Genomic DNA, 24,022 nt, shown 5'->3' on the forward strand with positions numbered 1-24,022 from the left:
GGCCAAATGCAGAGAGGAAAGTGGTGTGACTTGGCCTTAAACATAACGAAGCTTATACAATGTGCATTGTGTCTTGAGTTTGAATATGAATATAATTACTACATGTGTTATATTAAATCAATGAATTTTTATTATGCTTAGCCCAGTGTATCGTCAGTTTTTAATTCAAGTTGTAGAAAAATTTATCATTTTGCTTCTTGATAAAATGATTTATTATTAATATTTTGTTCAACTTTATTGTTTTCAGCTTTTATCAAACATGTTACCTCTTTACTCAATGGTGATATGCTAGCTCTAGATAAGTGGTCTGGTGGTAACACATATACGGAGGGTAAAATTCCACCTGACTACTCAAGTGCCCATCAAACACTTTTTAAAAAATACCCATTTTGATACATTCTTAGTCCCATTCTACATTTTATACAGGTCCCATTCTTTGGTTTTGATTTGTTTTATTACATTTGACTCTCCTTAAAAATTAGCTAACTATGCCCAAACTCTAATGGTATTGTTATAGATTTTATTTTTATGTTGGTTCCCTCCACTTTATTTATTTTTTGTTAATGGTACTTGAGGTTCTGGGGTACATGTGCAGATCATTCAGGATTGTTGCATAGGTACATACATGGCAATGTGGTTTGCCTCCATCCCCTGTCACCTATATCTGGCATTTCTCCCCATGTCATCCTTCTGGAACCTCCCCACTCCCCCACTGTCCCTCCCCTGGTCCCCCACAACAGACCCCAGTGTGTGATGTTTCACTCCCTGTGTCCATGTGTTCTCATTGTTCAACACCCACATATGAGTGAGAACATGAGTTGTTTGATTTTCTGTTCCTGTGTCAGTTTGCTGAGAATGATGGTTTCCAGATTCATCCATGTCCCTACAAAGGACACGAACTCATCCTTTTTTATGGCCTGCTCATGCGTTGTACTTCTTACCAGTCTGGTGGATGTGCTGGAAGAGGGTCATGGAGAAGGCCATGCCCAGGATCTGCATGATGAGGATGCACATCCCCACCGTGCCCAGAACGTGCTTATTGTCATGGAACCACATCTTCACCTTCTCATAGCAGCCCGTTCTCCACACAGGAGTGGTGGCGTTGCGCCCACAGCCCTGGGGGTTCTCCATGCAGCAGCAGTCAGGGACCGTGTTCTCCCCCAGCACTGGGTACCAGTCAGTGTAGTCGGTGACACCGCAGCATCGCATCTCAGCCTGGATGATATTCCAGGCATTCTTCATCCCCAAGTTATTCTCGTTGTGGTACAGCAGCAGGCCTTCCTTCAGGTCCTTCTTGGCGTTCTCATTCACCTGGTCCATGCAGACAAAGAAGAGGATGAGTAAGATCAGCTGTGCTAGGAGGATGACCAACAGGAAGAGGAAAAACCTGAGGAGGAGGCACTTGCTTTCCTTGATGGCCCCCAGGCAGCCCAGGAAGCCCGTCACCATGACAATGGAGAGGTGCAGAGCTTCCAGAGGGTCGAAGCCTGGGTCCACCTCTCCCTCTGCCCCTCCCTTGGAGAAGGAGCGGATCTGGAGGTAGCGGTCGGGGTTCCCAGGGTACTGGAGGGTGGCGGCGAGGCCCTCCTGCAGGGCCTCCTTGTCCGACTGAGGGTTATCAAAGGACAGCACCTCCACAGGCGTGTTGAAGAGCTTGTCCTCTAGGTGCTCAGTGTTTCCACTGTGGAAGAAAAACCACTCCAGTTGCAAAGGCTGGAAGAAGCGGAAGCGGATGAAGTCCCCCGCAGCAGGGGGGTGAAAGCCCAGAAGAAGTCCTCGCGCAGATAGGCTTCTCCAGGCTGAAGTGCTGGTATGTCTTCAGGCTTGTGCTCACCTCTGCTGGTGGGTTCACATGCTCCTTCCACAGTGCCTGCTTTCCAAAGTCCTTGTCCTTCAGTTTCTGGATCTTGCCAGCCAGTGAGGAGTGAGTACCCACGTGCTGGAAGAGGGACGGCTTGAAGCGGATCCGCAGGTTGGCTTTCTGCCGGTCACAGTGCATCCTTCTCGGGGTTGCAGACTTTCACCCACAGAATATGGCCCAGGAGCCAGTCGGTGGGCTTGTCTCGGTAGAACACGAGGATGAAATCTACACTCAAGCTCAGGTCTAACGACTTGAACATCTTCCCAATGAAGCCCAGCTGGGAGAACTCCAGGATCATCCAGTCCTCCGAAGGCTGCTGCAGTGCGAAGCTCTTCACGGTGCTCAGGTAATTGGGCTTGACCACAATGTCGTCCTCCAGCTGCACGTAGTAGATGCCTTTGGGCTGCACGCACATCACGAGGAAGCAGTAATGGAGGTTTTGTTTGGTCCTCCACCTGACTCTCTCCTTGGGGTCCCCAAAGGACTCTTGGAGGCGGGAGAAGTCAGGGTAGAAGTGGGAACAGGATGAGATGACCCCCAGGAGCCCAGAATGGATCTTGGTGGGGAACAAGGCTTTGATGTTCTCTGTCACTGCCGAAGTGTACTGTGGGTCAGTCTCAGCAATCAGCACCACAGTGACTGAGTCCTCCTTCTCTTGTGGGCTCAGCTCAGAGATGAGCCAGTGCAGAGTGTCAGTCAGGTACGACTGCACCTCGCGCCGCAGGCTCGGGATGCCCATCACCACCGACACTCCGGTGCGGCCCTGGCCCACGCGCACCGCGGGCTGCAGACGGCTCTCCTTGGCCAGCAGGTGTGGTAGGTGCTGGAAGACAGTGGGCAGTTGTAGCACCTACTGGTGTGAGCCGTTCCACGGCTTCAATGGGGGTCCTCTGTTGGGCAGCCCCAGGTGCGATTGCCCTCTGCCTCTTGAAGCACCTGCCTCTCCTAAACGGCGCTCTTGATCTCATCCAGCACCAGGTTGAGCTCCTTGGAGCGCTTGAGGCTCTCCTGCTCAGCTGCGTGCAACCGATCCTGCAGCGCCAGGAGCTCCCGCTGGTAAACGTCCACGACGTCGCCTTTCCGGCCGCTGAGCGCAGCGTGCCAGGACCAGCGAGAGGAAGGCGCGCAGGCAGAATAGCAGCAGCGTCAGGAAGGTGCCACTGCGGGGCCCATCTCCTCTGGGGCGCGGCTTGAAGTCAGGTAGTGTGATGCCTCTGGCTTTGTTCTTTTTGCTTAGGATTGTCTTGGCTATGCGGACTGTCTTTTGGCTCCATATGAAGTTTAAAGTGGTTTTTTCCAGTTCTGTAAAGAAGGTCATTGGTAGCTTGATGGGGATAGGGTTGAGTCTATAAATTACTTTGGGCAGTATGGCCATTTTCATGATATTGATTCTTCTTATCCATAAGCATGGAATATTTCTCCATTTGTTTGTGTCCTCTCTTATTTCCTTGAACAGTGATTTGTAGTTCTCCTTGAAGAGGTCCTTGACATCCTTTGTTGGTTGTATTCCTAGATATTTTATTCTCTTTGTAGCAGTTATGAAGTGAATGGGAGTTTGCTCATGATTTGGCTCTCTGTTAGTCTGTTAATGGTGTGTAGGAATGCCTGTGATTTCTGTGCATTGATTTTGTTTTTTAAAGTTACAAAATATTTTGAGATTGGCTTTCTTGTTGAAACTGGATGTCATATTGGAGGGTAATATTCCCCCCCATGGGGTCATCAGTATTCATAGACTCTATTGAGTTACATTTTGAACACTCTACATGTTCTGTAAAATACCTAGAATGCTGCACACGTGGATGAATATTAATGATTGTCTCTATAAGTACTAAAGCAAGGAACAAAAGACCTCTCTTTAATAATCTAGCGTCACAGCAGTCCTGAATGAAGCGGACAGAACTAGGATCCTGCCTTTACAGCTCTTCTTATCTCTTGAGTAGCACCCAAGACAAAGAAGCCCATTTGAGAGAGTTTAGAGCAATTTTTAAAGACTTCTGTAGAAACATGGATGTTTTTAACCTGAAAACGGTCTACTTGCTGATTTAAGTGACTACATCTGCATTCTCTCTCCACTAGGAAAGAACGACCAATTAGTTATCCATTACTTCATTTATGGATAACTAATCTCCACCTTTATCAAACATGTCTTTCAAGAGTATGTAACACATCAGTTGCAGCTCCAAGTCTACATCATCTATTTTCGCATCCTCCTTATTCACTTATTTCCCTTTTTATAAATAAAAACATCTTAAATATATATTCAGGCTCATTTTTAGTCAAATAGTGTTGTTTTAGTTAACCAGTGTACCAGAGTCTTAAGCTTAAAGTAAATTAATCAACCTTTGAAATTCTGTCAGCAGAAAGAATTCAAATGTATACTTTGTCTGGTACCAGATATATATACACTCCTTTTAAAAAATACCGTATTTTGAGGTGAAGTCCAACCGCAATTTAAGTCATGAAAAAGGCTACTGGGAGAATGATCTTAATTAAAATAAATCAATGTCAAAGTGTTTCTAACTAAAATATTTGTTATAATTTTAGGTGAAATAATATTGCATTGTTTATTCATATCTGAAAAAATAGATGTAGTTAAGATACTAGAAGAAAATCAATTGAAACATTAACAGGATTTGTTCCTAAAGCTATGTTTAATAAGGAACGTTCTGCCTTCTACTTACGTGTTTAAAAAAAATTAAAGTGATTATGTATTGCTTTAATATTATGATTGTTTTGGTAATATTTTTAAAATTAGTTAAATTATAATCTAAATGTAAAAGGTACTCAGTGATTTTAGGGCATATACATGTATGTGTATGCATGTATGTGCATATCTGTCTTATATAGTTTATATTAAAATTTTGAATGGGGAATTAGGTAAGTTTTTTTTAAACTGGGATAATAAATTTTAAAAACGTGTAGTGGATGGGAGTCTCGGGCAATGTCATAACAGTGCCAATGACCTGTCACAAGCATTGAATGAAAGATGCAAATGAGCAGCTAAAATTAAAAAATATGAGGAACTTGGTGCTAAACCATTCACAACCTGCTTGTGGGTTGGAATTTCCTAAGTAGCAGAGCATCTCCCTCACCACCATCTATTGAAAGTCAGCTTTAAAAAATTAATGTTAATAAACAAGTCAAAAACTTTAATAAAAAATATACATATATCAAACTTTGACACCATTTTAGATTCATCAATATTTGTTAGATTACAGCACTACCAAGTTTCTATCTTAAACATTATAGTGACCCCTAATCAGGCCTTAAAGTGGTGATTGATTACAGAGGTTGAGGGAGTGACAGGTGGTGCTTCTTAGAGGAGGTGAAAATAAATCTTAAAAGATGAAAAGTAAATTTTGATGAGGTAATTTGTAAGTAACCATGTATATGTGCATACCTGTATGTGTGTGTGTGTGTGTGTGTGTGTGTGTGTGTGTGTGTAGGAGTGCAGATGCCAATGTGTTTGGACCTCTGGGGAAGGGGAGGGTAAGTAAGAGATAAATGCAACTCAGCCTCAGATGAGCACAATCACTGACTGGGTAATCAGCCCTCATTTATTTCTGGGTTCCTCGATAGCAGCACTACTAACATTTTAGACCAAATAGTTATTTGCTGTGGAGACTGTTCTTCTGTGCATTGTAGGATGTTTAGGAGAGTTCTTGACCTCCACACTTTAGGTGCTAGTAACACTGTAACCACCTTATTGGTTCTTCCTGCCCACTGGACAAAGTCAATTCATGGAGACCATAGCATTGCAGTAAAGAAAGAATTTAATAATGATGAGGTCAGCCACACCACATGGGAGACAGTTATAACTCAAATGAAACTCCTTGAAGCCTCAGAGGTTAGGTTTTCTTTTCAAAGATAGTTTGGTGGATAGGGGCCCAGGGAGTGGGGAATGCTGATTGGTTGGGTCAGAGATGAAATCATAGGGAGCTAAAGCTGTTATCTTGCTTAAGTTGGTTCCTGGTTAGGGGCCACAGGACTCAGGACTTGTTGGCAAACACTTGTGGGGCCATCCAGTTTTCAGAAATGCAAAGTCCTGAAAAGATATCTCAAAAGGCCAATCTTAGGTTCTACAACAGTCATGATATCTGCAAGAGAAATGGAGAAGTTGCAAATCTTATGACCTCTGGAATAATGGCTGGTAATTATTTAACTATGTTTGCATCTTAGCAGAATTCAGGTCCCTCTCATCCTTCTAACCTGGTGGCCTTTCATTTGTTTTACAAGGGCAATCTAGTTTTTGGGAAGGGCTATGATCATTTACACGATAAACTAAATTTCTCCCTAAGTTAACTTTGTTCATGCCCAAAAATGTGCGAAGATAGCCACCCTTGAGGCTAGAAGCAAGATGAACTCAATCATGTCAGAGTTTTCTTACTTTCATAATTTTATAAACTTTCTTACTTTTGTAAATTTTCTTACTTTCATAATTTTTGTTATATCTAAAAATGTCCCCAAACATTACCAAATGCCTTTCCTGAAGGATTGCATTACTTTAAGCTCAGTAAGCTCTGTAAGCTGGCATTTTGTGTGCAGGTGGTTGGGATGGGTGGGAGGTTGTCTGGGATTGAGAAACAAAGCACTGCTCTATTTGTTACCAAGAGTTGAATCATTCTGGGGGGCATACTTCATCTAGATGCTCCATAATCTTTTCCATATAACTTTTCACATTCAATCAAAGAAATATGAAACAGAAGTAAGGAAACAACAATAGACAATAGAAGCAGATGCATAAATGACCCAGTTATTAGGAATTAACAGATATAGATATTTAAATAGCTATAACAAACATAGTAAAAAAAAAAAAAGGCAAGATGGGTAATTGGAAAACATCCAGTCTACAGTACACATAACTCAAAGAATATTGTTTTGCTGGCTTTCACTCATGGTGGTTTGCTTCCTTGTGTGCGTATTTTTTGGTCTTCGTTTTTGAGCTTACCCTAAACTCTGGAATATCTTGAAACATAAATTCAGGACACTTTTCTTCAATGAACATTTTTGTTCATTTTTGAGAAGAATATTACTAATTTTGCACTTCTTCAGTCTTTATTCCATGGTACCTACTAACCAGCTTATTACCTTACCTGAGTAAGCTGGTTAGTAGGTACCACTTACCTGAAGTGTTAATGTAGGATTTTATCCTCAGGACTCCTTTCACGTGAGTTTATGGTTTATTGCTCTTGCTTCAGCTTATAGTTCCAGTTTTTGGGTTTCCTGAAGGATTGCATTACTTCTATAAGCTCAGTAATAAACAATTGAAATGTGGTACAATAGATTATTTGGTCTTTGCATTGCTGGAAGCTAAAGCCCATATACTGTGTGCTTCTTTGTAATGTATCTTTCATCATGCTATTTCAGAATGTGACAAATACTAAAAGCTGATATTTAAGATCACATCACCCCCCAAATATTTTTTTCAAAAGTAAAAATGAAGTGGAAGATAAACAAGAAACTTAGAATAATACTAGGTTTAGAAAGTTTATTAATTATGCTTCCAAAAATGCAGTTGTCATTTTCTGAACAGATAAAAATGAATCTGCAAATTAAAATTCCCAGTGGAATTAATGCAGTGACTCATTACATAATACATCATGGGCAAGCAATCCATCCTTTGTACTCTTAGGCAATCAGATGTATTTAAGCCTAAAATAATTCAAGACAAAAGTAATCCAGTTCCTCCAACATTGCTTTTTGCCTGATATAGAGCTTATCATTGTTTAAAGCATCAAATTGCTTAGGCATTCTTTGTTCTTTTATTGCCTTCATTTCATTGCCTGAACAGCTTTTGCAGGATGATGTTAACTATTGCTGTTTGGACTGATTGAATAGTCTATGTCTTTTGATAACATCAGGTGAAAGCAAAAGTCATTCCATGGCAATTTCCTGTTGCTTCAATGAGACACTGCTTTCCAAAAATGGCAAGAATGTTCTTGACAATTAGCATTTACATGTGATTTTAAATTTTTACTTTGTTTTTATTCCATATTCACTCTTTTGATTTTATTGAAGATTTGAATGAGTGAGACACAAGCACAGTTTAACTCATGTGATGAGAGCCAAAGTAAATACTATTTATTCTATGTTTCCTATAGTCAGAGAGACATGAGGGCTTGCATGAAGGACCTGCATACCCAATGCCTCTATTTTCTGACATTTTTCCGTTGCCAATATAGACATCACATTCATTTGGTTGTTCTTAGTCTTCCAACAGCCTTCCTCCCTTTCTCTTTACTGTAACTGGAAGCATATTTCTCTATCTTCCTTCGTCTCCATCCCTTCCACTTTGATATTCTTATTAAAGTGGAATATTTCCTCCTATCTGGTAGAATGTGAAGAAAATAGGGCACCCTAATTTATTTGATTATCATTCAGTTTTTCTAGGTAACTAAGTTTGTCCTTGAACGTTTCTGGTCTCTTATGGTTACATTTTTAATTATCTTGGAATACTGAAAAAGATAGTCAATATTTTTTTTTCATGTCTTCCCACAGTGTCTGAACTATTTCCATGACTTTTTGACTATTCGCTTTTGCCTTTGTGGAAAATATTCATTAGAATATCATTTGCAAGTCTAATTTTCCTAGTTCTGGATCACTTATTCCCCCAGTAAATTCCATTATTTGGAACTGTACTTCTGTACTTAACTACTAGTGAATGGCAGAAAGCATTTCTCTATCTTAGCTTCTTTAGGAATAAAAAGATGATTTGAAGGGAACCACAAGCAGCTTGATTTCTATCTGTGATGGAAGGCCACAATTGTAATATTTAAATAGAGGTTGAATAAATAAGTATGATTTTTATGTCTGCATTACAGAGTAATAATAGTAAATGTGTTTGGGAACAAATGGAAATAATACCATGATAGTTGCTATCAAAATCTAATAGATGATAACATTTGACTGCACATATTTGGAACATTTAAGTAGAAAACAGGAATGGCAGTTACAACTGGTGTAGCTTTATGAATCTCTATTTCTGTTACAACTGAGACTCTTTGGAGATCACTTTATCCAATCTCTGTGCAGAAAACAAGGAACTAAATATTTGAGAAGCAAAAGTAGCTTATCCAAGCTAGATAATAAAACTGTCACCAAAATGGGCCTTCCAGCTGCCGTCACAGTGCTTGGCCCATATCAACCATTGACTCTTGTGTCAATTCTTACTTTCCTATGAGAAGGCCTGGGTATGTTGCACTCAGTTCACACTTTCTTGTTCATATCCTTACAATAATCATGAAATTTATATTTTATAATCCAAATTATTTTGAGGTCATGTTCCTCATACAAGGTTTCCCAATCAAAAGCAGGTGAGATAGTGGCTGAGACAAAGGCACCCTGGGCATTAGTTATGTATTTAAATTCTCCAGTTAATTGCCTCCAAGAAGGAAACAAATATGTACACTTTGCAATTTGTCTCTATTACTACTAATGTAAAATGAACATTACATTAAAACTTAATGGCGATTGAAGAAAACAATTTAAAAACCATGAACAAAAAACACCACCACCAAATATTGTCCTTACTTGAACTACATTAATGTCCAAAGTGGCCTAAGGGAAAGAGAGAGAGAAATGCCATTTAAAATTTTTCTCTTTCTTGAGAAACAGTAGATTTATTGTCATAATAATTTAAAAATGTTCTTGAGCAGGTCAGCAGACAGAAAGTACATGCAGATCTAGTATAATCATTATATCAAAAATTAACCACATGAGCAATGAAATGGTAGTGTGGTAGCAGCCCTTTATCAAATTAATGTTCTAAAGACTGTTATTGGTGAAATACAAAGGCTTGCAAATAAGTGAGCTGGACTAACTGAGCAGTTTTCTGTGTTACATTTGAAACTAGATTCCAGAAAGAATTTTTAAGAGAAGGAGAATTTAGAGCTTAACATTTCTATTCACCTAATATAAAGTTATAGAATGTCAAATCAGATAGCATCATTCAATTAGTCAATTTACATTGACATAATATATGCGACTTCCATAATAAATAATTCTAAAAATGTATTACTTTTGGAAATATTGAGTCACGTTATTTACAGGTAACCTGAGAGATCTCTATTATAATAATTGTAAAAAGCGGCAATAACTTTCTGAAAAATTTTATATATTCTTCTTGTATAAATACTGTTTAATTTTACTTATTTTCATTTGTGTCTATAATGTAAGATAAGGGTTTAAAATGCTGTTTAAATCTAATTGGGATATATGATTGATCCAGGGTCAATTTATTTAAAAATAAACTTTTTTCACTGCACTGTAATATTAGCCCATCATAAATCAAGTGACTGTATATGTGCGGATCTGTTTGTGATGTTTCTATTCTGTTTCATTTGCCTATTTGTCTGATCTTGCACCAGCAATAAATTCTTGTTTTGTTGTTGTTGTTGTTTGTTTGTTTGTTTTCTGAGATGGAGTCTCACTCTGTTGCCCAGGCTGGAGTACAATGGCATTGTCTTATACCATCGAGGCTCAATGCAACCTCCGCCTCCTGGGTTCAAGTGATTCTCCTGCCTCAGCCTCCCCAGTAGCTGGGATTACAGGTGACTGCCACCACACCCAGCTAATTTTTGTATTTTTAGTAGAGACAGGGTTTCGCCAATTTGGCCAGGCTGGTTTTGAACTCTTGACATCAGGCGATCCACCTGCTTCAGCCTCCCAAAGTGCTGGGATAACAGGCATGAGCCACCATGCCTGGCCACTACATTCTTAAATACTGTAGATTTAGATTATGTCTTAAAATTTGATAATGAAATCTCTCTCCCCATTTTTTTTCTCAATAAGGCTTTGGCTATTTGTATCCCCAAATGTATAAATTTTAGAGTAAACTTGTGAATTTTCTTAACATGAAACTTGTTGGGATTTTGATGAGGATGCATTAAATCTATAAATCCATTATCAGAGAATTGACAGCATTGTTGCTCTAATCTATAGCCTTTTTGGTGTATATTTTTTAAATTCACTTAATTATTTGCAGTTTCCTATACAGAGGTCTTTACATCTTTCATGAATCTTCCTATTTTCTGCATTTATGTTATTATAAATGATATGATTTTAAAAATTAATGTCAAATGTTTGTTGCTACTATATAAAAACTATTTTTAAAATTATGAAACACTTGTATCTAGTAAACTTGCTAAATTTACTTATTAATTATAATAGCTTCTATAGAGCTTCTTTTGCATTTTCTACCTACATACTAATGTCATATGTGAATGACTGTGGCATTTCTTCCTTTCTGTACTATTTGTATTTCTTTTTTTTTGCTTTAGGGCAATTAGCTATGGCTTCCGTATAATGTTAGTTATGTGTAGTCATCCAGAGCATGCTTGTCTTGCTCCCAATCTTGGAGAAAATGCTTTGTGAAAGCTATCAGAATCAAAATGGAATCATTTGTATCAAACCCTGACAAAATTAGGTGGGAGATATGAAGGGAGGGTTCTTATGCACGATTGTCTAATAACAGGAACGGTCACAAAAGACTGCCAAAACCACAGCCTTATACACAAATATATATACGTATGTGAGGATATCTGCCCAGCAACTGCCTGCCCAGCCTTGGACAGATGCCAGCTTTGTTACTGATCCTTGTAGCCAAGGATTATTATCTCAAAATAACTTATGTAACCTCCTTATTTTACCTTCAAAAACCCTTGTCATTTTTTCCCCTCCCCTGGATATGTCCATAGTTTACTATGCTATGTTATTCCATGTTGTAGTGCCAACTGCCAGATAAACTTATTATCTTTGAAGAATGTCTATCTGTCCATTCTTAAAACCAACATAATCTGGTGTTAAGAAATGGGACCCAAGTAAGCTCACCTGGAACCACTGGGCAGCCCCTGGAAGCAAATGCAATTATTAACTGAACCCTTTGCACTTTCTGCCTCGAGGTGTCACCTTTCTGCCCTGGTGATTCTCCTGTTAGATTCTTGGACTTCCTCCTTTTAGTAAGTTCTTTTGACTTTACTTGGGACTTCACTGGGCTATCAGATTGCCTTGAGTAGAAGATCTTTCATTCCCTCTTAGAACTATGAGCCTGTCTTCTCTGGCAAGCTCTTTTTAATAGAAGGACTGGTGTCTTTGCGGAAATTTCTTGGGTTTCTGCAGAACGTATGTTATTTGTAAGGCATTTTTTTTTTCTGGTAAATTCACTTTTGTTTTTCTCTGCATACTTGATTTAATATTTTGTTTGATCTGTACCACTGGCTTAAAATTTTTGTGAGCACAGAAATTTATTGCATTTTTGTTTGGTTACATGTGTCTGCACATGATTTAGCAATTTTGTTTTTCTCCCTCTTGTTTAGGAACATCTTTTGAAAGCAAGAATAGGTATTTTAAACAGTGGGTGTGGAGTGGCAAATTGAAAGACATTATAGCAGTCACCACCATCTGCGAGGGTCCTTAATAATAAAAATCTTAAAGAAATGTCTTCCATGTCAAGATAAACTGTTATGAACAGGCAAGATCACCTCTAGAAGCTCAGTCAGTTTCAAGACAAATTCTATACAATGAAGGAAAATTGGTCACAGGTCAAACAGAGCACAAGCTATCTGCCAAGTATATAAAAAAAGAAATCTTGTGCCACATACACTTGTGAAAGCAAAACGATTTGCCCAAATCCTTAAAATTCCTTGACAGGGCTTTAGCATTTTCTGTTGCTCTCCAGAGATTAATAGGAAACTGAATGAGTTTCAGAAATTCTAAGGCATGCCAAACCCTCAGATTGCTATACATTCAAAATGTATGGCCCATTCTCATGAACATTTTTTTTAAACTGATGGAAAAATTACACCAAGAATAATGAATGGCCATTATGGAGATTATTTCAGCCTCCCAAGCCTTTTTTTCTCAGAAATGAATTTAAAAAGTGCAACTAGAGGGCTAACATGTAGTCTTTTAAGCGAGTTTTCTATTTTTATCTCTGCCTCTGTTAAATCTACTAACTTTTTTGCCTATATTGGAATAGAAACTCACTGCTGCAATTGTCCTTGAAACAAAAATAGATCAAAGCCTGCTTGGAGATTATTTTTCTCATGATATTCCAATGAAACGTAAAGACCAAGAAGTTAACCCATAGTCTAAGACTGAAAAAAAAAGGAAAGGAAAGTAAAAGATTTATTTAAAAAAAAATGCTAAAGAAACTGCTTTATCTAAAGTTTGGTGCACAACTTTCATAATATTACCTATCAGGACAAATGAAAATCTTAAATTTAGTCATGTGAACAGTTCCTGTTATGTCAGAAACTCAATTTGGATTCAGTTGTCCTTTTATAAACTATTAAGTTTAGATTACTATTTTACTGTCTTATGACTAAAATTTTTAAATGAAAGCTGTAAGATCTTTGTGTGTTTATGTGTGTTTAGGCATATATACCTATGTTATGTTGTAAGATGTATATACATCATAAAATCTGGCATACTTGCCAGAGCTCCCTTAAAGAATTCTTTTCAAGTTGGCTTAGAGATAAGATATGTAAATGACACTTAAAACTTTAAAAAAAAAAATAACCCAAATACCTTTTAGTGCATGTGATTCAAATGAATCTTTGATAAATAAACTGGTTTTAAATTTGTTGGTAAAATAAAACTTTGGTTCAGAATTGTTACCTTACATTTCTTTTTCTTTTGGCCTGGGTTTGCTGGTTAGACAGGATTAAATTTATCTCTGTTAGATGTTTTAAAGTCATAAAACTAGAAATTCAGCTTAGGCCAGGTGCTATGGCTCATGCCTGTAATCCTATCACTTTGCAAAGCTGAGGTGGACGGATCACCTGAGGTCAGGAGTTTGAAACCAGCCTGATCAACATGGTGAAACCCCGTCTTTACTAAAAATACAAGAATTAGCTGGGTGTGGTGGCAGGCTCCTGTAATCCCAGCTGTTGGGGAGGCTGAGAATCGCTTGAACCTGGGAGGCGGAGGTTACAGTGAGGCAAGATCATGGCACTTCACTCAAGCCTGGGTGAAAGAGCAAAACTCCATCTTAGAATAGAATAGAACAGATTCAGCTTAATAGCAAAAAAGTTTTTGTTTGTTAGCTCTTTGAAAAATAAAACTAATATTAGGTTTAAGAAAAACAGCTGTATTTTCCCAGTTACTGGCAAAATACCCATATATTTTAGGTTATTACTTGGGTAATGAACACCTGATAGTCACAGGCTACAAAAATAGTTAACAGAGAATTAACTTGAAATGAGAACTAGCTTTGTCTGATATCTCAGTTTTCATAAGTAATCTGGTACAATTGCTTAAAACAAATAAGTTCAGTGATTGTAAATGGAATAAATATGTGTAAATGAACTTTTCAGGTAATTTCAGATGTTAAAATTATGTTGTTTTAAATTGAGTAATATCCATAAAGTGGATTATTTTCAAATAGGATAAAATAATAAGCATTAATTTCTGATCAAATGTTAATGTTTGTTTAATTTTGGCTTTTTCAATATAGGAAGACATAATTGACTCTATTAAAAATATGTCATGTTTTACATTGAAATTTGTTTCTTGAGAAAGCACACATTTCTAGAAGTTTTAAAATGTATATTTATAAGCTGTTGGTAAATGACATATAGTTCAAAATGCTTACTTCTAAGGCTTTAATCAGAAATTAAAGCTACAAAGAGTTAAACATTTTAATTAATGTATCTAATTCTATATGTCAGTTGTACAAAGAAGTAAGATACGTTTTTCATTAAAAACACTTATAAACATGAGAAATATTTAAATTTTGGTTGGGAAGGAAGAACAATTTTGTCTAATTTAAGGGTTGTCTTAAAGTATCAAAAGAAATAATAACAAGGCAAAAGCAGCCAGTAATTAGGAGAGAGAGGGGGAACTCAAAGTTATGAGGAAGTGTTTTTAGGTAAAAGCAGAAAGTGAATAATATGAAAAATACTGTTGTGTGGTCAGAATGAGAAAGGGAAATAAGAAAAATAAATGCTTGTGCTTAAGTAGAATTTAAAAAGAAGAAAACGTAGGAGAAAACCGAAGGCTCAATCAAGTTGTAAAAGGTCTGAGGAAAACACAAACATTTGTAAAGGATGAATCTTATGAAATGAATTCGTATGCAATCAACTTGGCTTAAGTTAGAATTGTTTACAATTCTTTCTAAAACTGAACATTATACACTGATACAAAACCGGAATCTAGTCCTCTGTGTTTAAAGCAAAACAATTTTCTTGGAGTAGTGATCTGCTCTCCGTGACACTTGCAGGAAGTTTTTATTTTTAATGGTAAAACCCTTTTCTTTTAATTTTCAATGATTTTCTAAACTGCATCTTTTTTATTTTATAGTTTCCATTTATTTTTTCCAATTCAGATTAAAATTGTTACGTTCTTCATTTAAAATACCAATTTAATTTCACAAAATAGAGTTTCCTCTTAAAGCTTTTCAGATTCATGTCTCAGAAGTTCAACTTTTTGCTGCATCTCACTGCACGTAATTTGCAGGTCATGCATCATTGCCTCTAGCTCTTCCTCCTTTTCTTCTTGCAAAGGTACATCTTTTCATAGTATTAAAGTTGTGACCCTCTCCATTAACTTTTCAGTCAGCTCCTACTCCCCCTTTTTTTTCTTCTTCCAGTTCTAACTCTAACATAGTGGTCTGATGCTGAAAAATGTCTTGAAGACCCAGAAGAGCAATGTCTTCCTCTGGGATAACTTGATTCTGTTCTCTTGGCTTTTCTTGAAGTGTCAGAATTGTTCCATGTAATGAGGCAATTTTGCATGCTTTTACTTTTGGTAAGAGCCACATATTACCCTGCTGAAGATGCTAGTTTTCTTGTTTACTTCTATGATATGAAGTGTACTCATGACCTCAGACAGACAATTCCAGTGTCTTAGTGAATTTTGATATCTTTTCATTGGGTTCAACTTCCAGGTTATTTAAACAGACTTCCATAAGGAGACACAATTACACTTCAGGAGGTTTTTGTTTGTTTTTTAAACCTTTTGGTGATGGGCCTAAGAAACAAATATTTTATGTTTTATGAAGATAATTCCCTGTGCTTTATGTTGTCTTATTAGGTTTTTCATTGGTGAGGAAAACTGAGCTTTGAAAGAGTTATTTTTCTTACCTCCTTGTAATTTTCTCTATTTATTTTTGAAATTTTTTGTCAGTATAGTTAAGTGAGTATTATTTCACAATGACATGTGATTCTGTTTTAATTAAATGTTTTAAACCTTTTGACATCTTTGGCAGGCTTCTGCAGTATCAAAGTTCTAAATTAAGTCTTTTTGACTTCAAATTAACTTTGGGAATTTCTCATCAGGAAATTCTGAAGGATGTGTCTCTCATTTTATGAAAGAGTTATTAAACGAATTAGGCTTATTTTGTACATTGGGTTGTCTGGGGAGCATTGTCAAATAATAGAGTGATGCTAAATCTTTTTCAAGTTATATTTATATGAATATGTTATTGATGTGAATGTTCTAAAGATAATGTAAAATTTATAGAAGTCTGATGGCTCTGATTGGATGCTGTCAACCATAATTCTGGTTGTTACCTTAAAATGTTATATGCGATAGAAATAACTGAATTTCTTTGTCTATTGTGTCATTATTATAATGAACTCCACAGAGTTCAAATTCATCAGATTTTTAAACCATATTCGAAGTGTTTGCCATCTACAGTTACACTCTTTTTTCTTCTCTAAATATAGCTGCATTCAAGTGCCTGGAAAAGACTCCAATAACTACTCTTACAAGTTTCTGATAACCCTGCACTCAGTAGGCCAACCAAACATTTCCAGAATGCTAATAAATTGATACATTCATGAAGCTGCTAACCGAAATCACGCAGAACAAAAATTAATTACATGAGGTGAAATAACTAATGAAGATAATGTTTTTATGGCTTTTATTTGAAACGTCGGTTCTTAAATCTTTCAGTTACAGATTTAAGGAAACTTCCTGTTTTAAGCTAACTATAGTTTACACCTATTTGGTAAAGTATACTTTGTAAACAAAAGTGGAAAAATTTACTTTTTGTCCCTATTTGATACCATCAAAATTCAGAAACTACATGGTTATTCTTATTTTTTAAATGGCAATATGTTTGTTTGCATAAATTCAATAGGAATCTGCCTTCTTTATAACAGGACTGGAAACATTGGCTATATTACAAAGATGTTGACTGAGGTGTGATATTTCAGTTGCTTACAGACAAAACCGAAAGCCTGCCTTGGTTTGGTTTTTTAGTCTCAAGAGATATTTAAGGGTCCAATCTGAGATTACTATGTGTTCAATCACTATTCTTGCTGCATTTATGTAAATAATTAGGTCACATTTGACAAAATTAATCTTATTTTACAAACGAATTAGTCTTACTCTCATCATCTTTAGTAAAGGCTGGGATGACTGCAGAGAGAAAAAGTATGTTTCTAAAGAAAAACTCTAATGTACTTGTTAGATGGTGGCCCTGTGCATCGTTATTTCATTTTTATCATCTATCTGTAGACTAGACTGGATCTTAAATTCTTCCCATATTAGGAGTTAAGAAGTTACTTAGGCAGATAGTGAGAATATAGGAGTCCTTAGTAAAGTCTTCCTTTAATGAAAAGCAGCCCCCAAATCATTTTCTTTTCTTACAAAAAGCAGCCTATTGCCAGCTGTTGTGGAATAGGCATGTTCAAAATGGTGGCTCCGTCTTCTCTTCGCCAGCCACATGTATAGTAAGGAGCAGACAAGATAGAGCTGGCCAAGCGGAAAGCCCATTTGCATAATAAGATTAGGGTGGGGCAACTAACCTTACCACACACCATGTAAATGTCACACCTGATCAACTCTATCTGTGGGCCCTACATAAATCAGACTCTGCTGCCTCAAGCTTGCTTATAAAATCCAGTGCCCTCTGCCAGGAGCAGGCCAGGCCTTTCCTTTCAGAAAGCTCTTCTCCCTTGCCAGAGACAGCTGCTCTCCTCCCTCCTTTCTTCTGCTTATTAAGCTTTCCATTCCTTAACCCAATCCATGTGTGCATGTCCATGTTGTTAATCATCTCAGCACAAAATGATGAACCCCAGGTATTCACCCCAGACAATGATGCCGCTTCGCTTCTAGGTTCCTCCAATCCACTATTCTCCCATGGAATGAGCGAGAAGGAAACCACCCTTTTCTAAGCTCCCCTAGAATGAAGCTAGACAATTTGATGTGAATTTCAAGGGACAAGACTTGTGCCTGATGTTTGAGCCACAGGGCAAGTTCACCAAACTGTTCAATGCTGTAACCAGAGACATTCAAACTGCAAACCGGAATGAGAGGTTGACAACTTCATGCTGTGAAAAGTTCTTCTCAAGACATTGAAGTAAGATCCCTTATAATGAGACTCTTGCCCCTCTTAATTTTTCCTTGCTTATACCGACCTTTTTCGCTTGGCAGGATAGTGGTATAGTTAAAATTTCATGATCAGTAGCTTCTGCAGGAACCTTAACAAAATGTTGGATCTGTCATGTCCATCCTAAATATTTACATGCACTAACAGATGAGCCTTTAGCCTGCCCAATGGGTAACTTCAACAACATCTCTAGTACAACTGCTGCTCATTCTGTGCTTTAATTCAACCCAGCCATGAGATATTAAATGATAGAATTGCTCTAGATTATTTGTTAAATAAAAAGATATTTGTGCTATTGCCAATAATACATGCTGTACCTGGATAAATCCCTTTGCACAAGTTTAATGCAAATACTCAAGAAAATAGGCCACATAGTTACAACAGGACTTACCTAATACCCCATGGTCATTTGATTGATTCAGTCAGTTGCTCTCAAGCCTAGGTTCATGGCTCAAAACTATTATGTAAACTAGGATTATCTTATTACTTTTACTTTTACTTTGCATTTTCCTTGATAAATTTTGTGCTTATTGCTTGTCAAATTTCTGCAGAGTACAATTCCTGACAAAATAATGCTGGCTCAGAATTTTGAGATGTTAGTCCTTGTCTATGAAACTGATGTCTATGAAACTGACCTAACAATGAACTGCAGGTAGAGCCACTCCTCACAGAACTCTTGTTGCTCAAATGCGGCTGAAGGGTTTGACACTGACTCCTAATCAGCAATCACTTTCCTCTGATATGGGATCAGACCCAGGACAAGTTCATCTGGCACTGATGGAAGATCAAAATCTGACCAACGAATGGTTAATCAGCAATGGTTTCAGAGACCTATTCTGATCAAAAGAAGGAAATGTGAAAATTGTCTGAATCAAAACGAAGTTCAGTTGTGTCAGACACTGACAAAATAAAGCCAGAAAAGGCCATGAAGAAAGTGTTTTCATACACAATCACCTGATAATTAGACTATCACAAAAGACTGAAAAAATTGCAATCATATACAAACCTATTGCAACCTAGTGCGCGCGCGCGCACACACACACACACACACACACACACACGCACACACGCACATGCTTCTGTGAGGATATCTGCTTGTTTAACCCTTGGACTAATGTCAGACTTGTTTTTGATCCTCATAACTAAGGATACTTGTTTCAAAACAACGTACGTAACCCTCCTCACTTGACTTTTAAAAACCCTGGTCTTCTTTTGCCTCCCTGAATACTTCCATAGTTTACTATGACATGGTTCTGCATTGCAGTGTTCATTCCTGAATAAACTTACTGTCTTTGGAGAACCTTTCCCCGTTCTGTTATTTAAGTTGAAACTTTTCAATATTATACTTCTAAATATGAAGTTTGGTATAAATTTAGATTACCTCCATCAAAATAAGGAAGTCACTGTCTCTTTCTTATGAATGATTTTAAATATTGTCTAATATAGAGCATATATAAAGATAATTATGTTTTTTCTGTTATTGTATTGATTTTAAAATGATGAAGCAACTTTATTCCTTGATTAAATTCACTTATATAATTTTTTTTTTCTTTTTGAGACAGAGTTTCACTCTTGTTACCCAAGCTGGGGTGCAATGGTGCAATCTCGGCTCACCGCAACCTCCGCCTCCTGGGTTCAAGAAATTCTCCTGCCTCAGCCTCCCCAGTAGCTGGGACTACAGGCATGCGCCACCATGCCCAGCTAATTTTTGTATTTTTAGTAGAGACAGGGTTTCACCATGTTGACCAGGGTGGTCTCGATCTCTTGACCTCGTGATCCACCCGCCTCAGCCTCCCAAAGTGCTGGGATTATAGGCGTGAGCCACCGCACCTGGCTCACTTATATAATTTTTAAAATATATTGCTGGGTTCAAAGTTCATCAGATTGATTTGTAACCTCCTTTTCCTAATGTCTTTATGTTATTTCTGTATCCCTGCTATTCTAGCATCATAGTGTTTACATTCTAGATTTAGTTTAACTTCATCTTATTTTTATAGAAATTTTTTTTTACTTAGATTTACCCTATATTTGCTTTTTGTTTTTCTGTATTTTCTTCTTGACTTTAGTGTTCCTGTTTTCTCTTTTTGATCTTTTTTCTTTCTTTCTTTCTTTTTTAAAATGTTTTATTGCATTTTAGGTTTGGGGGTACATGTGAAGAACATGCAGGATTATTCCATAGGTACATACATGGCAATGTGGTTTGCTGCCTTCCTCCCCATCACCTATATCTGGCATTTCTCCCCATGTTATCCCTCCCCAACTCCTCACCCCCGCTGTCCCTCCCCTAGCTCCCCCCAACAGACATCAGTGTGTGATGCTCCCCTCCCTGTGACCATGTGTTCTCATTGTTCAACACCTGTCTGTGAGTGAGAACATGCAGTGTTTGATTTTCTGTTCTTGTGTCAGTTTGCTGAGAATGATGGTTTCCAGGTTCATCCTTGTCCCTACAAAGGACACGAACTCATTGTTTTTATGGCTGCAATAGTATTCCATGATCTTTTTTCTAATGTGTGAAGAAATTTTTCTTTAACATTTCTTCTGATAGACTCCTCCGGTCACAACTTCTGTTAGTATTTGTTTTTCTGGAAAAGTTCTCAATTTCCCTTCAAATTGAATGGATATTTTTGCTATCCTCAGAATTCTAGTTTGACAATTTTTTTCAGAATTTTTAAAATGCCATTTCATCATCACCTGGTTTGATCATTCGTTTTGGTAATTCAATTATCAGTCTTGTTGCTTTTTCCTTGGATAGTAATACATCTTTTTATCTTTTATTACTTTTAAATTTTTTCCCTTTATTTTTGTCTTGACTTTGTCATGAATATGGTAATTCTAGTTGGTTTTCTTTTCATTTATTCTCTTTATGCTCCATGGAACTTCTCGAATCTGTAGCCTGAATTAGTTTGACATTTGTATTAGTTTGTAAAGATTGTCAAAAAAAATTGCTAAAGACTGAATGGCTTAAACAACATAATATTAGTTCTCATAGTCCTGCCCTGGAAGCTAAAAATCCAAGACAAAGATTTATACAAGGTCGATTTCTTCCAAGGGTCTCTTTCCTTGTCTTGTGGATAGCCTTCCCTTTGTGTCTTCACATGATCTTCCCTCTTTAATGTATGTGTTCAAATCTCTTCTTGTAAGGTCACCAGGATTACTGCCACCTTAATGATCTCCTTTAACATTAACTATCACTTTAAAGAATCTGTCTCCAAATATAATCACACTCTGAGGTACTGGTAACTGGGACTTCAACATATAAATTTAGGGATAGGATATTTCATTCCATAATAGCAGTATAAACGTTTATCCATTACCTCCTTAAATGTCCTTTCTGATTCATTCTATCTTTTCTCCTTCTGAGAAACCAATTAGATGAATAAGGTACTATTTCAAGTCCAATGTATCTCTTATGCTCTTTTCCCCCCATTCTTTTCTTCTATATAATCTGACTATTTTCTACTATCTTATCTTTCAGTTTATTAATCCTCTTTTCTTCTGTGTCATATCTACCATTGAATATTCTTATTCAATTTTTAATTTTAGTTACTGTATTTTTAAATTTAGAATTTTCACTTTATTTTTTTTAAAGATAATTGTCTGGTGAGTTTTTCCACACAGCAACATAATTTTTGAACATATTAAATCATAAATATTTTAGTCAATGACGATTTAGGTTTGTTACTGACATCTTTTTTTAATCTCTTTCTATTGTCTGTTTTGTTTTTTTTTTCTTTTATTGTTAGTGAATCTGTCCTGTCTCTTGACATACCTATTTCTTTTGTTTTGTTTTGGTGGGTTTAAACGTTGTTTATCAAAATCTATAGAATTTTGTAAATGATATGATGTTCCTTGAGGGACAATATACCTTTTTTTTTTTCTAGCAGGCATATATATATAAAGCCAATCAGGAATTGAGATGTTATCTAAAAGTGAAAATCTGTGTTGTTCATGGAAAGTTTATCAGTACCCGCCTTCTTGCTGTGTTCTAATTACTGTTATTTGCAGCAAGATGAAGAAGTCACAAGCTATGCCTAATTTATTCATTTTGTAGATATTGTTTTCTGCTTGGCATTTCAACCTCTTGCCCCAGATAGTTTCAGAGGCAACAAATGCATCAAAGAGATTATTTGCATAAAAGGTAGTAGTCACTTTCCAGGGCTCCTCTTTTCTCTAGTATCTTGGCTACTTAAATCCTGGTTGCCTTTGGGTTTACTTAATACTGTTAGATTTTTGTTAATCTAAAAATTATTCCTTACAACAGAGACAAAAATTCCAGTAGGACTTTAAGGTGCAAAAGGAGTCTGTTGAAAAATAACGTCAATATAAGATATTCTTATATTATTTAAATTAGCATTAAATTAATTAGCATAGTAGCATTACTGGCTGGGCATGCTGGCTCACACCTGTAATCCCAGCACTTTGGGAGGCTTAGGTGGGTAGGTCTTTGAGGCCAGAAGTTGGAGACCAGCCTGGCCAACATAGCACATCTTCATCTCTACTAAAAATGTAAAAATTAGCTGGGCATGTTGGCACATGCCTGTAATCCTAGCTACTCGGGTTTGAGAATTGTTTGAACCTGAGAGATGGAGGTTGCTGTGAGCCAAGATCATGCCACTGCACTCCAGCCTGGGTGACAGAGCAAAACTCTCTCTCTAAATAAATAAATATATACATAAATAATTAACATTACTTAATAGAGAAACCATAAGTTATCTGAATCATATTGCTGGCAGAGGCAAAAGGAAGAAAGGAGAAATTCATTTTAGAATGAGAAACATTAGGTATGAAAAAACCATGTAACACTTTCATATATAAAAATGTATAATATGTGTAGATCTATTTGCGGAGGGCTTTTACTTTTTCTGTGATATAGTTCTTGTATTTTTAAAACTGTTCAGACACTGTACTACAACCTCTACTCACGGTGGTACCAAGAAAATTCAAATAATAGTACTTGTGAAAATAGATTTCTATTTCAGCATCTTTAAAGGTAGTTATGTAGATACTCTTAATTTTGAATTTTTGGAAATAGGGGGGTTCATTCTTTCCTAAAATTATAGAGCTTATAAGTGGTAGATATGGGATTCTCTCCTAGGTCTGAGACTCTAGAGCACAAACATTCAACCTTTAGGAAAGACAAACTTCTTGGCTTCACTTCCATCCAGGAAGAGAAATGTATTCCCCACTATGCTAATCCATTCCATTCAGGACTATGCTGATGGTTAGAATCCTATTCATTACAGTATGTTAAACTCTACTTCACTGTAGCTCTTAGTTATTAATCCTGCCTGTAATGAATGTGCTGTAAAATGGCAATGTTGAAGCAATTTACTATATCTTTAAACTTTAAGCTTATTATGTTTCTGGCATTTTGGGCTATACAGTTCCCAGGCTCTGCATATGTTTGACATGGCTTCATAGATAAAAATGGCTTAAATCCTGAATATGATGCTAAAAACTGTTTTCCAAAACTGGGTATAAAATGTGTGAGTAGGTGTATACATGATTATTGATAAGACCTCATTTTTGAAAATACCATTTAGCTACATAAATTATTTATAGAGTTTTACTTATATATGTTTAAATTATAAACTATTTTTATTTTGAAATAATTTCAAACTTAGAAGACTTAAGAATAGTACAAAGAGCTTTTTTACGTAAACTATTTGAGGATAAGTTGCTCACATGAATTTGCATCATCCCAAATTCACATGTACATATACACATACATTTTCTTTTTTTTTCCCCATTTATTTATTTTATTGCATTTTAGGTTTTGGGGTACATGTGAAGAACATGCAAAATTGTTGCATAGGTACACACGT

General features: G+C 36.8%; 1 protein-coding gene and 1 pseudogene across 5 annotated transcripts in view; one reads left to right on the top strand and one right to left on the bottom strand.

The window, feature by feature from the left end:
• The window catches only part of ITGBL1 (integrin subunit beta like 1), a 274,140-nt gene that overhangs the window by 188,857 nt on the left and 61,261 nt on the right, over positions 1-24,022 (top strand). The gene's annotated exons all lie outside the window — the stretch shown is intronic.
• Positions 922-24,022, bottom strand: part of LOC108284370 — a 34,054-nt pseudogene continuing 10,953 nt past the window's right edge. The window contains exon 4 of the transcript XR_001817189.1: positions 922-3,050. The product of XR_001817189.1 is annotated as an alpha-1,3-mannosyl-glycoprotein 4-beta-N-acetylglucosaminyltransferase B-like (transcript). The remainder of the gene's footprint in view (positions 3,051-24,022) is intronic.

This window comes from Cebus imitator, unplaced genomic scaffold (assembly GCF_001604975.1).
Source record: "Cebus imitator isolate Cc_AM_T3 unplaced genomic scaffold, Cebus_imitator-1.0 Scaffold14, whole genome shotgun sequence".
Classification (NCBI taxonomy): domain Eukaryota; kingdom Metazoa; phylum Chordata; class Mammalia; order Primates; family Cebidae; genus Cebus; species Cebus imitator.